The 16,162-nt window shown below is 49.3% G+C and overlaps 1 protein-coding gene across 3 annotated transcripts in view; it reads left to right on the forward strand.

The window, feature by feature from the left end:
- TRAF7 (TNF receptor associated factor 7) overlaps positions 1–16,162 on the forward strand; it is a 130,331-nt gene that overhangs the window by 15,806 nt on the left and 98,363 nt on the right. The gene's annotated exons all lie outside the window — the stretch shown is intronic.

A 16,162-nucleotide genomic window follows, 5' to 3' on the forward strand; every position in this document is an offset into this window, starting at 1 on the left:
CAAGATCCTTCCTTATTGTGTACGCTCGTCCGGGCACAGTACCTAACTGAGGCTTGGAGGAGGGTCATAGGGGGAGGAGCCAGTACACACCATGTGATCCTAAAAGCTTGCTTTTGTGCCCTGTCTCCTGCGGAGCCGCTATTCCCCATGGTCCTGACGGAGTCCCCAGCATCCACTACGGACTATGAGAAATAGATTTATCGGTAAGTAAAATCTTATTTTAAATCTAAAATCTTTGAACACTTACATACAGAGGTTCAAATTCAAGATGGAGTCACTCAGAGCAGTGATCGCGAACCTGGAAGAAGGGGATTATATGGTGTCTCTGGACATCAAGGATGCTTACCTCCATGTCCCAATTTACCCTTCTCATCAAGGGTACCTCAGGTTTGTGGTACAGAACTGCCACTATCAGTTTCAGACGCTGCCGTTTGGATTGTCCACGGCACCCCGGGTCTTTACCAAAGTAATGGCCGAAATGATGATACTCCTTCGAAAGAAAGGAGTTTTGATTATCCCTTACTTGGACGATCTCCTGATAAGGGCAAGATCCAGGGAACAGTTGGTAGTCGGAGTAGCACTATCTCAAGTAGTGCTGCGGCAGCACGGTTGGATTCTCAATATCCCAAAATCGCAGCTGATCCCGACGACACGTCTTCTATTCCTAGGAATGATCCTGGACACAGTCCAGAAAAAGGTGTTTCTCCCGGAAGAGAAAGCCAGGGAGTTATCCGATCTAGTCAGAAACCTCCTAAAACCAGGACAAGTATCAGTGCATCAATGCACGAGGGTCCTGGGAAAAATGGTGGCTTCCTACGAAGCAATCCCATTCGGCAGATTCCACGCAAGAACATTTCAGTGGGACCTGCTGGACAAATGGTCCGGATCGCATCTTCAGATGCATCAGCGGATAACCCTGTCCCCAAGAACAAGGGTGTCTCTCCTGTGGTGGTTGCAGAGTGCTCATCTTCTAGAGGGCCGCAGATTCGGCATTCAGGACTGGGTCCTGGTGACCACGGATGCCAGCCTGAGAGGCTGGGGAGCAGTCACACAGGGAAGAAATTTCCAGGGCTTGTGGTCAAGCCTGGAGACATCACTTCACATAAATATTCTGGAGTTAAGGGCCATTTACAATGCTCTAAGCCAAGCAAGACCTCTGCTTCAAGGTCTGCCGATACTGATCCAGTCGGACAACATCACGGCAGTCGCCCACGTAAACAGACAGGGCGGCACAAGAAGCAGGAGGGCAATGGCAGAAGCTGCAAGGATTCTTCGCTGGGCGGAAAATCATGTGATAGCACTGTCAGCAGTGTTCATTCCGGGAGTGGACAACTGGGAAGCAGACTTCCTCAGCAGGCACGACCTCCACCCGGGAGAGTGGGGACTTCACCTAGAAGTCTTCCACATGATTGTAAACCGTTGGGAAAAACCAAAGGTGGACATGATGGCGTCCCGCCTCAACAAAAAACTGGACAGGTATTGCGCCAGGTCAAGGGACCCTCAGGCAATAGCTGTGGACGCTCTGGTAACACCGTGGGTGTACCAGTCAGTGTATGTGTTCCCTCCTCTGCCTCTCATACCCAAGGTATTGAGAATTATAAGACGGAGAGGAGTGAGAACTATACTCGTGGCTCCGGATTGGCCAAGAAGGACTTGGTACCCGGAACTTCAAGAGATGCTCACAGAGGACCCATGGCCTCTACCTCTAAGAAGGGACCTGCTCCAGCAAGGACCCTGTCTGTTCCAAGACTTACCGCGGCTGCGTTTGACGGCATGGCGGTTGAACACCGGATCCTGAAAGAGAAAGGCATTCCGGAGGAAGTCATCCCTACCCTGATCAAAGCCAGGAAGGATGTAACCGTAAAGCATTATCACCGCATTTGGCGGAAATACGTTGCTTGGTGCGAGGCCAGGAAGGCCCCTACGGAGGAATTTCAACTGGGTCGATTCCTACATTTCCTGCAAACAGGAGTGTCTATGGGCCTCAATTTGGGATCCATTAAGTTTCAGATTTCGGCCCTGTCGATTTTCTTCCAGAAAGAACTGGCTTCAGTGCCTGAAGTTCAGACGTTTGTCAAGGGGGTGCTGCATATACAGCCTCCTTTTGTGCCTCCAGTGGCACCTTGGGATCTCAATGTAGTTTTGGGGTTCCTAAAATCACATTGGTTTGAACCGCTTAAATCTGTGGATTTAAAATATCTCACGTGGAATGTGGTCATGCTGTTGGCCTTGGCTTCGGCCAGGCGCGTGTCAGAATTGGCGGCTTTATCCTATAAAAGCCCTTACCTGATTTTTCATACGGACAGGGCAGAATTGAGGACTCGTCCTCAATTTCTCCCTAAGGTGGTTTCAGCGTTTCACCTGAACCAGCCTATTGTGGTACCTGCGGCTTCTAGGGACTTGGAGGACTCCAAGTTGCTGGACGTAGTCAGGGCCCTGAAAATATATGTTTCCAGGACGGCTGGAGTCAGAAAATCTGACTCGCTGTTTATCCTGTATGCACCCAACAAGCTGGGTGCTCCTGCTTCTAAGCAGACTATTGCTCGTTGGATTTGTAGTACAATTCAGCTTGCACATTCTGTGGCAGGCCTGCCACAGCCAAAATCTGTAAAAGCCCATTCCACAAGGAAGGTGGGCTCATCTTGGGCGGCTGCCCGAGGGGTCTCGGCTTTACAACTTTGCCGAGCAGCTACTTGGTCAGGGGCAAACACGTTTGCTAAATTCTACAAATTTGATACCCTGGCTGAGGAGGACCTGGAGTTCTCTCATTCGGTGCTGCAGAGTCATCCGCACTCTCCCGCCCGTTTGGGAGCTTTGGTATAATCCCCATAGTCCTTACGGAGTTCCCAGCATCCACTAGGACGTCAGAGAAAATAAGAATTTACTTACCGATAATTCTATTTCTCGTAGTCCGTAGTGGATGCTGGGCGCCCATCCCAAGTGCGGATTGTCTGCAATACTTGTACATAGTTATTGTTAACTAAATCGGGTTATTGTTGTTGTGAGCCATCTTCCAGAGGCTCCTTCTGTTATCATTCTGTTAACTGGGTTCAGATCACAGGTTGTACGGTGTGATTGGTGTGGCTGGTATGAGTCTTACCCGGGATTCATGAATCCTTCCTTATTGTGTACGCTCGTCCGGGCACAGTATCCTAACTGAGGCTTGGAGGAGGGTCATAGGGGGAGGAGCCAGTGCACACCAGGTAGTCCTAAAGCTTTTACTTTTGTGCCCAGTCTCCTGCGGAGCCGCTATTCCCCATGGTCCTTACGGAGTTCCCAGCATCCACTACGGACTACGAGAAATAGAATTATCGGTAAGTAAATTCTTATTATTGCAATAAAAGATGTTTTGCATATCACAGAAGACCCCGCTGTCCCTGACACGAGGGTCTGCATGTTTAAGGAAAAGAAACCTGAGGTAACGTTTCCCCCATCTCATGAGCTGAACGCTTTATTTGAAAAGGCTTGGGAAACTCCAGACAAGAGACTGCAGGTTCCCAAGAGAATTATTATGGCGTATCCTTTCCCCTCAAAGGATAGGTTACGGTGGGAATCCTCGCGCACAGTGGACAAGGCCTTAACGCGCTTATCCAAAAAGGTTGCATTACTGTCCCCGGACACGGCAGCCCTCAAGGATCCTGCGGATCGCAGGCAGGAAACTACCTTAAAATCAATTTATACGCATACGGGTGCCCTGCTCAGACCGGCAGTAGCGTCGGCATGGGTGGCTAGCGCAATTGCAGCATGGACAGATAACTTGTCATCTGACATTGACGCCCTAGATAATGATTCAAAGAGACATATGGAAGCTTTACCTTAGAAAGGTGAAGTTTTATTTGGGGAGGGCCTCGCGGACCTGGTTTCCACAGCTACCGCGGGTAAGTCTTCTTTTTTGCCTTACGTTCCCCCACAGCAAAAGAAAACCCCTCAATACCAGATGCAGTCCTTTCGGTCGCATAAGTTCAGAAAGGGTCGGGGCTCATCCTTCCTCGCCAGAGGTAGAGGGAAAAGAACACCAGCTACGGCTAGTTCCCAGGAACAGAAGTTCTCCCCGGCCTCTACAAAATCCACCGCATGACGCTGGGGCTCCGCTGAGGGAGTCCGCACCGGTGGGGGCACGTCTTCGGCTCTTCAGCCAAGTCTGGGTTCAGTCGGATTTGGATCCTTGGGTGGTCGAAATTGTATCCCAAGGCTACAAACTGGAGTTCGAAGAGGTGCCTCCACGCCGATTTTTCAAATCGGCCTTGCCATCTTCTCCCACAGAGAGGGAAATAGTTTCAGTTGCCATACAAAAGCTGTGTCAACAGCAGGTGATGATAAAGGTTCCCCTAGTGCAACAGGGGAAAGGTTTTATTCAACCCTATTTGTGGTCCCGAAGCCGGATGGCTCGGTCAGACCAATTCTGAATCTAAAATCCCTGAACCTATATTTGAAAAGGTTCAAATTCAAGATGGAATCTCTCCGGGCAGTGATCTCCAGCCTGGAAGGAGGGGATTTTATGGTGTCACTAGACATAAAGGATGCATACCTTCATGTCCCCATATATCCGCCTCATCAAGCGTACCTGAGATTCGCTGTACAGGATTGTCATTACCAGTTTCAGACGTTGCCGTTTGGGCTTTCCACGGCCCCGAGAATTTTCACCAAGGTAATGGCAGAAATGATGGTGCTCCTACGAAAGCAAGGAGTCACAATTATGCCATACTTGGACGATCTCCTTATAAAGGCAAGATCAAGAGATCAGTTACTGAAAAGCGTGTCTCTCTCCCTGAGAGTATTACAACAACACGGCTGGATTCTAAATCTGCCAAAGTCGCAGTTGGTCCCGACGACTCGGCTGGCATTTTTGGGCATGGTTCTGGACACGGAAAAAAAGAGTGTTTTTCTCCTAATGGAAAAAGCCCAGGAACTCCAGAACATGGTCAAGGACCTGCTAAACCAAAAAGAGTGTCAGTTCATCAATGCACTCGAGTGTTGGGAAAGATGGTGGCGGCCTACGAGGCCATTCCATTCGGCAGGTTCCATGCGAGAACTTTTCAGTGGGACCTTCTGGACAAGTGGTCAGGGTCCCATCTACAAATGCATCGGAGGATAAGCCTGTCCCCCAGGGCCAGGGTATCTCTCCTGTGGTGGCTTCAGAGTGCTCACCTTCTAGAGGGTCGCAGGTTCGGCATTCAAGATTGGGTTCTTGTGACCACGGACGCGAGCCTCCGAGGATGGGGAGCAGTCACGCAAGGGAGAAATTTTCAGGGAATATGGTCAAGCCAGGAGGCTTGTCTACACATCAATGTGCTGGAATTAAGGGCCATATACAACGGCCTACAACAAGCGGAAAGTCTTCTTCGCAACCTACCCATTCTGATTCAGTCAGACAACGTCACAGCAGCGGCGCATGTAAACCGCCAAGGCGGGACAAGGGGTAGAGCAGCAATGGCAGAAGCCACCAAGATTCTTCGCTGGGCGGAAAATCATGTAAGCGCTCTGTCAGCAGTCTTCATTCCGGGAGTAGACAACAGGGAAGCAGACTTCCTCAGCAGACACGATCTCCATCCAGGAGAGTGGGGACTTCATCAAGAAGTCTTTGCAGAGGTAACAAGTCGTTGGGGACTTCCTCAAATAGAAATGATGGCGTCACGCCTCAACAAAAAGCTTCGGACGTATTGTTCCAGGTCAAGGGACCCTCAGGCAGTGGCGGTGGACGCCCTAGTGACACCGTGGGTGTTTCAGTCGGTCTATGTGTTTCCTCCACTGCCACTCATCTCAAAAATATTGAGAATCATAAGACGAACAATACTCATTGTTCCAGATTGGCCTCCAAGGGCCTGGTATTCAGATCTTCAGGAAATGCTCACAGAAGATCCGTGGCCTCTTCCTCCCAGGAAGGACCTGTTACAACAGGGGCCCTGTGTGTTTCAAGACTTACCGCGGTTACGTTTGACGGCATGGCGGTTGAACACCAAATCCTAGCTAGGAAAGGTATTTCGGGGGAAGTCATCCCTACTCTAATCAGAGCTAGGAAGGAGGTAACGGCGAAGCATTGTCACCGTATCTGGAGGAAATATGTATCTTGGTGTGAAGCCAAGAATGCTCCTACGGAAGATTTTCAACTGGGTCGTTTTCTCCACTTTCTACAGACAGGAGTGGATATGGGCCTTAAGTTAGGCTCCATTAAGGTACAGATTTCGGCCTTATCCTTTCAGAAGAAATTGGCTTCTCTCCCAGAAGTCCAGACTTTTGTAAAGGGAGTGCTGCACATCCAACCTCCTCTTTTGCCCCCAGTGGCACCGTGGAACCTTAACGTGGTGTTGCAGTTCCTTAAATCACACTGGTTTGAACCTCTTCAAACGGTTGAATTAAAATTTCTCACTTGGAAAGTGGTCATGTTGTTGGCCTTGGCATCTGTGAGGAGGGTGTCCGATTTGGCGGCTTTGTCTCACAAGAGCCCCTATCTGATTTTCCATGAGGATCGAGCAGAGTTGAGGACTCGTCCTCCATTTCTACCTAAGGTGGTGTCGTCGTTTCATATGAACCAACCTATTGTGGTGCCTGTGGCTACGGGTGACTTGGAGGATTCCAAGTCCCTTGATGTAGTCAAGGCCTTAAAAATTTATGTAGCCAGGACGGCTCGGGTTAGGAAAACAGGGGCACTGTTTGTCCTGTATGCAGCCAACAAGGTTGGCGCTCCTGCTTCTAAACAGACTTGCTCGCTGGATCTGAAACACGATTCAGCAGACTCATTCTACGGCTGGAATGCCGTTACCAAATTCGGTAAAGGCCCATTCCACTAGGAAGGTGGGCTCTTCTTGGGCGGCTGCCCGAGGCGTCTCGGCATTACAGCTACTTGGTCGGGTTCAAACACTTTTGCAAAATTCTACAAGTTTGATACCCTGGCTGAGGAGGACCTCATGTTTGCTCAATCGGTGCTGCAGAGTCATCCGCACTCTCCCGCACAGTCTGGAGCTTTGGTATAATCCCCATGGTCCTTACGGAGTCCCCAGCATCCTCCTAGGACGTAAGAGAAAATAAGATTTTAAACCTACCGGTAAATCTTTTTCTCCTAGTCCGTAGAGGATGCTGGGCGCCCGTCCCAGTGCGGACTATTTCTGCAAGGCTTGTATATAGTTGTTGCTTACATAAGGGTTATGTTACAGTTGAGATCAGTCTTTGGCTGATGCTGTTTTGTTCATACTGTTAACTGGTTGCGTATATTCCAGGTTATACGGTGTGGATGGTGTGGGCTGGTATGAATCTTGCCCTTAGATTAACAAAAATCCTTTCCTCGTACTGTCCGTCTCCTCTGGGCACAGTTTCTCTAACTAAGGTCTGGAGGAGGGGCATAGAGGGAGGAGCCAGTGCACACCCATCTAAAGTCTTAGAGTGCCCATGTCTCCTGCGGAGCCCGTCTATACCCCTCGTGGTCCTTACGGAGTCCCCAGCATCCTCTATGGACTAGGAGAAAAAGATTTACCGGTAGGTTTAAAATCTTATTATTTGTCGACTGGTTATAGCTGACATTTCCGTTCTGCAGTCACTCAGAGGCCGCAGTGTTTCAGCTCTGTGCATCTCCATATGTGGATGAAGCAGATTTGTATGCATCTGCAAGTGCAACTGAAGAGGCGTTATTGGGGTGTTCAGAAAAGGGTGTACTGATGGAATTGCGGAGTTGGCCGGAAGGGTGAATGCGCTGGTTTGCAGAAACATTGCATTTGTGCTCTAATAATCATGAAAGCAAGCGTACACATAGGGTTGGTCTGCTTGCAGAGAGGCATACAGTGCTGCATAATACGGGCATACATGTGCATTTAGCTCTGCGCACTAAAAGTGGGAGCAATCACGCGCAACCTTTGCTCAACTCTGCTCTCTGTGGACATAATGAGATCAGTCCTGTGTGCTGCGAGTGAGAGTGGCTGCATGCTGCACGTAGGGTACTCAGTAGGGCTGCGTATACCAATCTGCAAGTCCAGAGAGATCAGGCCGCAGTGGGGGAGAGTGTCAATGAGTGTTGCCTGCATGTGTGTCTACACTGTTGCAACAGCAATTCCACCCTAATAGGATTGACCTCCAATGTGTTAAGCGCCCTACGCACTTGCTGATGTGTGCGGGCGATATGAACGATCTCGTTCAATAATGAACGAAAAATCGTTCATATCGCTCAGTGGGCCTAATTCTGACCTGTTCGCTCGCTAGGGGGGGGGGGGGGGGGGGTTTCAGTCCTGCGTGCGCATAGTCACCGCCCATAGGGGAGTGTATTTTCCCTTTGCAAGTGTGCGTTCGCATGTGTAGCAGAGCTGTACAGACAGATTTTGTGCAGTCTCTGCGCAGCCCAGGACTTACTCAGCCGCTGCGATCACATCAGCCTGTCCAGGACCAGAATTGACGTCAGAAACCCTCCCTGCAAACACATGGACACGCCTGCGTTTTTCCAACCACTCCCTGAAAGCGGTCAGATACCACCCACAAACGCCTTCTTCCTGTCAATCTCCTAGCTATAGCCCGTGTGAATGGCTTCTTCGCACAAACCCATCGCTGAGCGGCGATCCGCTTTGTACCCGTGCAAGGCGCCTGCGCATTGTAGTGCATACGCATGCACAGTTTAGACCTGATCGCCGGCTGTACGAAAACGCAGCCTAGCGATCAGGTCTGAATTAGCACCAGTGTGTATTCACCAACGATGAACGATGCGCAGCCCCGCGGCCATCCATCGTTGGTTCTCCGTCGCTTTGCAACGCAAGTCAATTTGGACGATGATCGGTAATCATTCAAATCAATCATCGAAACAATTGAATGCATCGGCAGATGTGTAGGGGGCTTTAGACCAAATGCAGTGGAAAGTCGGGTAGATAGAATCTTGGGAATTAAAGCTCATTCAACTCAGAAACGTCAGCCTTACATTACCCACTAGCGAGTTAGATGTTTAATCGTGGTAAGAAGTATATACCTGCAGAGCATGCAAGAACATATGTAATGATTAACAGACAAATGCAGAATTGCCACTAACTTCTCAAGTACTTCTGTCAAATGGTTTTGTTGTTCTGAAGGAAGAATTGTAAATGAATACTTATTTGTATGGATGGTCTTCAGTATGCCGACTGACGGGATCCCAGCGCACAGTATACCGGTGCCGGAATCCCGACAGCCGGCATACCGACATTTATTCTCCCTCGTGGGGTCCACGACCCCCCTGGAGGGACACTAAAATAGCGCGCCACCGTGCCCGTAGAGTGGCGAGCGCAGCGAGCCCACAAGGGGCTCATTTGTGCTCGCCACACTGTCGGTAAGCCGGCGGTCGGGCTCCCGGCGCCGGTATGCTGGTTGCTGGGAGCCCGACTGCCGGCATACCATACTGAACCCCTTTGTATATGTAGCAGAGGCGATTATTTCTCTGTAGTTGCTGGTAATTCTGTCAATGCCTCTGCAAAAATATAATGAGTATAATAAATTGATTGACTTACATTAGGTCTGTAATTCTGTCCATTCCTGCCTTGATGCTTTCATAATAGCCTCTATCTATTCATATTCTAACGTGTTATTTTAAAAGCGGCACTCCCATGAAAGTATGTGGGTTTTATTTTTCAATAACATAATCATTGTGTGTATAAGAAGAATCTTGGTGATTACCATTTGTCCTTGTTCTCTTAGACTGCTATTGAGGGTTCTGCCTTGTTTTCCGTGTCATGTGACTGTCATGGCAACCACAGTCACATGATTCATTGTCAGAGATGCTTTGGAACACCACTCTAGTAGTACATTTTTTGTTTGTTTGGAATTTTTGAGTTAGCAGGAACTTTACAACAATGAAGTAGGGCCCCCTAGTGGGCATCTGGGCTGGATGTGCTGCACACAAATTAATTATTGCAATGGGTCTATTGCGTTGATTGTAGCCACGTAATAATTATGTGATAGATGAGGGGTAACCAAAAGAACATAGAAACGGAGGAAGCGTTTAAAATACCGGTGGTACCAATACCGATGTTGGAATCCCTACTAGCTGTGAAATCTCGCCGCTGGAATACCAGCGTCACAGGGTATTCTCCCTCTGTGGGAGAGCGCAGCGAGCCACCGTGCCCGCAAGGGGCTTTCTAGCGCTCGCCCCCACTGCCGGTAATTCAGAGCCCAGAAGCTGCTACAATGATTGTTTGCAACATTTTACCGTAACAAAAAAAACTTGTAAATTCAATTAACAGTCCGTGCTAGTAAGTGCAGGCAGCACGGATGGTGTAATGGTTAGCATTACTGCCTCACAGCACTGAGGTTGTGGGTTCGAATCCCTCCATAGCCCTATCGGTGTGGAGTTTGTATATTCTCCCCTTGCATGGGTTTCATCCGGGTATTTCAGTTTCCTCCTTTCCTCCCACATTCCAAAAATATATATACCGGTAGGATAATTGGCTCCTGTCAAAAATTGACCCTAGTGTGTAAGCGTGTACATGTGATAGGGAATATAGGGGCAGATGTATTAACCTGGAGAAGGCATAAGGGAGTGCTAAACCAGTGATATGTGCAAGGTGATAATGAACTAGCCAATCAGCTCCTAACTGTTAATTTCTCTAACGTCCTAAGTGGATGCTGGGGACTCCGTAAGGACTATGGGGATTAGCGGCTCCGCAGGAGACTGGGCACAACTATAAAGAAAGCTTTTAGACAACTGGTGTGCACTGGCTCCTCCCACTAAGACCCTCCTCCAGACTTCAGTTAGATTCTTGTGCCCGGCTGAGCTGGATGCACACTAGGGGCTCTCCTGAGCACCTAGAAAGAAGGGCAATATATGACACCTTGGCTGGCAAATCTACATCATATATAGTCCGAGAGGCTATATAGATGTAAAATTACCCCTGCCAGTATTCCAGAAAAAGCGGGAGAAAGTCCGCCGAAAAGGGGGCGGGGCTTCTCCCTCAGCACACTGGCGCCATTTTTCCCTCACAGTTCCGCTGGAAGGAAGCTCCCTGGCTCTCCCCTGCAGTCTGAACGCTACAGAAGGGTAAAAAAGAGAGGGGGGCACTAAATTTAGGCGCAGTATAGATATATAAGATATATATAAAAAAGCAGCTATAAGGGAAATCACTCATTGATAGTGGGATCTCAGTGTTATATAGCGCTCTGGTGTGTGCTGGCATACCCTCTCTCTGTCTCCCCAAAGGGCTTTGTGGGGTCCTGTCCTCTGTCAGAGCATTCCCTGTGTGTTTGCGGTGTGTCGGTACGGCTGTGTCGACATGTTTGATGAGGCTTATGTGAAGGCGGAGCAGATGCCTGTAAATGTGATGTCACCACCTGCGGGGTCGACACCTGAGTGGATGGTGCTGTGGAAGGAATTACGTGATAGTGTCGACTCCTTACATAAAAGGTTTGACGACATACCAAATGTGGGACAGCCGGCTTCTCAGCCTGTGCCTGCCCAGGCGTCTCAAAAGCCATCAGGGGCTCTAAAACGCCCGCTACCTCAGATGGCTGACACAGATGTCGACACAGATACTGACTCCAGTGTCGACGATGATGAGACTAATGTAACTTCCAGTAGGGCCACACGTTACATGATTGAGGCAATGAAAAATGTGTTGCACATTTCTGATGTTACCCCAGGTACCACAAAAAAGGGTATAATGTTTGGAGAGAAAAAACTACCAGTAGCTTTTCCTCCATCTGAAGAGTTAAATGAAGTGTGTGAAGAAGCGTGGGCTTCCCCTGATAAAAAGCTGGTAATTTCTAAGAGGTTACTAATGGCGTACCCTTTCCCGCCAGAGGATAGGTCACGCTGGGAAACATCCCCTAGGTGGATAAAGCGCTCACACGCTTGTCAAAGAAGGTGGCACTACCGTCTCCGGAGACGGCCGCCCTGAAGGAATCTGCTGATAGAAAGCAGGAGGCTATCCTGAAATCTATATATACACACACAGGTGTTATACTGAGACCGGCTATAGCTTCAGCCTGGATGTGCAGTGCTGCTGCTGCGTGGTCAGATTCCCTGTCAGAAAATATAGATACCCTAGACAGGGACACTATATTGCTAAACGTAGAGCATATAAAAGACGCACTTTTATACATGAGGGATGCACAGAGGGATATTTTCCGGCTGGCATCCAAAATTAGTGCAATGTCCATTTCTGCCAGGAGAGGGTTATGGACTCGGCAGTGGACAGGAGATGCAGATTCCAAACGACACATGGAAGTTCTGCCTTATAATGGTGAGGAATTGTTCGGGGATGGTCTCTCGGACCTCGTTTCCACAGCAACAGCTGGGAAGTCTACATTTTTACCCCATGTTCCCTCACAACCAAAGAAAGCACCGTATTATCAGGTACAGTCCTTTCGGCCCAATAGGGGCAAGCGGGTTAAAGGCGCGTCCTTTCTGCCCAGAGGCAGAGGTAGGGGAAAGAAGCTGCAGCATACAGCCAGTTCCCAGGAGCAAAAGTCCTCCCCCCGCTTCCTCTAAGTCCACAGCATGACGCTGGGGCTTCACAGGCGGAGCCAGGTACGGTGGGGGCCCGTCTCAAAAACTTCAGCAATCAGTGGGCTCGCTCACGGGTGGATCCCTGGATCCTTCAAGTAGTATCTCAGGGGTACAAGCTGGAATTCAAGACGTCTCCCCCCCACCGTTTCCTCAAATCTGCCTTGCCAACCACTCCCTCAGGCAGGGAGGCAGTGTTACAGGCAATTCACAAGCTGTATTCACAACAAGTGATAGTAAAAGTGCCCCTACTTCAACATGGAAGGGGTTACTATTCCACAATGTTTGTGGTACCGAAACCGGACGGTTCGGTGAGACCCATTTTAAATTTGAAATCCTTGAACACATATATAAAAAAATTCAAGTTCAAGATGGAATCGCTCAGGGCGGTTATTGCAAGCCTGGACGAGGGGGATTACATGGTATCACTGGACATCAAGGATGCTTACCTACATGTCCCCATTTACCATCCTCACCAGGAGTACCTCAGATTTGTGGTACAAGATTGTCATTACCAATTCCAGACGTTGCCGTTCGGTCTATCCACGGCTCCGAGGGTCTTTACCAAGGTAATGGCCGAAATGATGATACTCCTTCGAAAGAACGGAGTTTTAATTATCCCGTACTTGGACGATCTCCTGATAAAGGCGAGGTCCAGAGAGCAGTTGTTGGTCGGGGTAGCACTATCTCGGGAAGTGCTACAACAGCACGGCTGGATTCTAAACATTCCAAAGTCACAGCTGGTCCCTACGACACGCCTGCTGTTCCTAGGGATGGTTCTGGACACAGAACAGAGAAAAGTGTTTCTCCCGGAGGAGAAGGCCAAGGAGCTGTCATCTCTAGTCAGAGGCCTCCTAAAACCAAAACAGGTGTCGGTGCATCACTGCACGCGGATCCTGGGAAAAATGGTAGCTTCCTACGAAGCGATTCCATTCGGCAGGTTTCATGCAAGAACCTTTCAGTGGGACCTGTTGGACAAGTGGTCCGGATCGCATCTTCAGATGCATCGTCTGATAACCCTGTCTCCGAGGACACGGGTGTCTCTGCTGTGGTGGCTGCAGAGTGCTCATCTTCAAGAGGGCCGCAGGTTCGGCATACAGGACTGGGTCCTGGTGACCACGGATGCCAGCCTTCGAGGCTGGGGAGCAGTCACACAGGGAAGAAACTTCCAAGGACTATGGTCAAGTCAGTAGACTTCCCTGCACATAAATATTCTGGAACTGAGGGCCATTTACAATGCCCTAAGTCAGGCAAAACCCCTGCTTCAAAACCAGCCGGTACTGATCCAGTCAGACAACATCACGGCGGTCGCCCATGTAAATCGACAGGGCGGCACGAGAAGCAGGACGGCGATGGCAGAAGCCACAAGGATTCTCCGATGGGCGGAAAATCACGTGTTAGCACTGTCAGCAGTATTCATTCCGGGAGTGGACAACTGGGAAGCAGACTTCCTCAGCAGGCACGACCTCCACCCGGGAGAGTGGGGACTTCATCCAGAAGTCTTTCAAATGATTGTAAACCGGTGGGAAAAGCCACAGGTGGACATGATGGCGTCCCGCCTAAACAAAAAGCTAGAAAAATATTGCGTCAGGTCGAGAGACCCGCAGGCGATAGCTGTGGACGCTCTGGTATCACCGTGGGTGTACCGATTGGTTTATGTGTTCCCTCCTCTTCCTCTCATACCAAAGGTACTGAGGATAATAAGGAGAAGAGGAGTAAGAACTATACTCATTGTTCCGGATTGGCCAAGACGAGCGTGGTACCCGGAACTTCGAGAAATGATGTCAGAGGACCCATGGCCTCTACCGCTCAGACAAGACCTGCTGCAGCAGGGGCCCTGTCTGTTCCAAGACTTACCGCGGCTGCGTTTGACGGCATGGCGGTTGAACGCCGGATCCTGAAGGAAAAGGGCATTCCGGAGGAAGTCATTCCTACGCTGATTAAAGCTAGGAAAGAAGTAACCGCAAACCATTATCACCGCATATGGCGGAAATATGTTGCGTGGTGTGAGGCCAGGAAGGCCCCAACGGAAGAATTTCAGCTGGGCCGTTTCCTGCACTTCCTACAGTCAGGGGTGACTATGGGCCTTAAATTGGGTTCCATTAAGGTCCAGATTTCGGCTCTATCAATTTTCTTCCAGAGAGAACTGGCTTCACTACCTGAAGTTCAGACTTTTGTTAAGGGAGTGCTGTATATTCAGCCCCCTTTTGTGCCTCCAGTGGCACCTTGGGATCTCAACGTGGTGTTGGATTTCCTAAAGTCACATTGGTTTGAGCCACTGAAAACCTGGATTTGAAATATCTCACGTGGAAAGTGGTCATGTTGTTGGCCTTGGCTTCGGCCAGGCGTGTATCAGAATTGGCGGCTTTGTCATGTAAAAGCCCTTATCTGATTTTCCATATGGATAGAGCAGAATTGAGGACTCGTCCCCAGTTTCTCCCCAAAGTGGTATCAGCTTTTCATCTGAACCAACCTATCGTGGTGCCTGCGGCTACAAATGACTTGGAGGCTTCCAAGTTGTTGGATGTAGTCAGGGCCCTAAAAATTTATGTTTCCAGGACAGCTGGAGTCAGAAAGACTGACTCGCTCTTTATCCTGTATGCGCCCAACAAGTTGGGTGCACCTGCTTCAAAGCAGACTATTGCTCGCTGGATCTGTAGTACGATTCAGCTTGCACATTCTGCGGCTGGACTGCCGCATCCTAAATCAGTAAAAGCCCATTCCACGAGGAAGGTGGGCTCTTCTTGGGCGGCTGCCCGAGGGGTCTCGGCTCTTCAACTTTGCCGAGCTGCAACTTGGTCAGGGGCAAACACGTTTGCAAAATTCTACAAATTTGATACCCTGGCTGAGGAGGACCTTGAGTTCTCTCATTCGGTGCTGCAGAGTCATCAGCACTCTCCCGCCCGTTTGGGAGCTTTGGTATAATCCCCATGGTCCTTACGGAGTCCCCAGCATCCACTTAGGACGTTAGAGAAAATAAGAATTTACTCACCGGTAATTCTATTTTTCATAGTCCGTAGTGGATGCTGGGCGCCCATCCCAAGTGCGGATTGTCTGCAATACTTGTATATAGTAATTGCTTAACTAAAGGGTTATTGTTGAGCCATCTGTTGAGAGGCTCAGTTGTTATCATGCTGTTAACTGGGTATTGTATCACGAGTTATACGGTGTGATTGGTGTGGCTGGTATGAGTCTTACCCGGGATTCAAAATCCTTCCTAATTGTGTCGGCTCTTCCGGGCACAGTATCCTAACTGAAGTCTGGAGGAGGGTCTTAGTGGGAGGAGCCAGTGCACACCAGTAGTCTAAAAGCTTTCTTTATAGTTGTGCCCAGTCTCCTGCGGAGCCGCTAATCCCCATGGTCCTTACGGAGTCCCCAGCATCCACTACGGACTATGAGAAATAGAATTACCGGTGAGTAAAATCTTATTTTACATATGGTAGCTGATTGGCTGGTGTGTTTATCACCTTGCACATATCACTGGTTTATCACTTCCTTATGCCTTCTCCAGGTTAATACATCTGCCCCATAGATTGTAAGCTCCACTGGAGCAGGGAATGGCCAAATATTCTCTGTAAAGCTCTGCGGAATATGTGTGCGCTATATGAATAACTGGTAATAAATAAGTGCGCCTGTATGCTACACTTACGGTAGGGCTGCATACAAAAATCAGCAAGTCCAGGGCAAGATCGGGCCACGAGGGAATGAAAGGAAGTGTTT

The sequence above is a fragment of the Pseudophryne corroboree genome, chromosome 7 (assembly GCF_028390025.1).
Source record: "Pseudophryne corroboree isolate aPseCor3 chromosome 7, aPseCor3.hap2, whole genome shotgun sequence".
In the NCBI taxonomy this organism is placed as follows: domain Eukaryota; kingdom Metazoa; phylum Chordata; class Amphibia; order Anura; family Myobatrachidae; genus Pseudophryne; species Pseudophryne corroboree.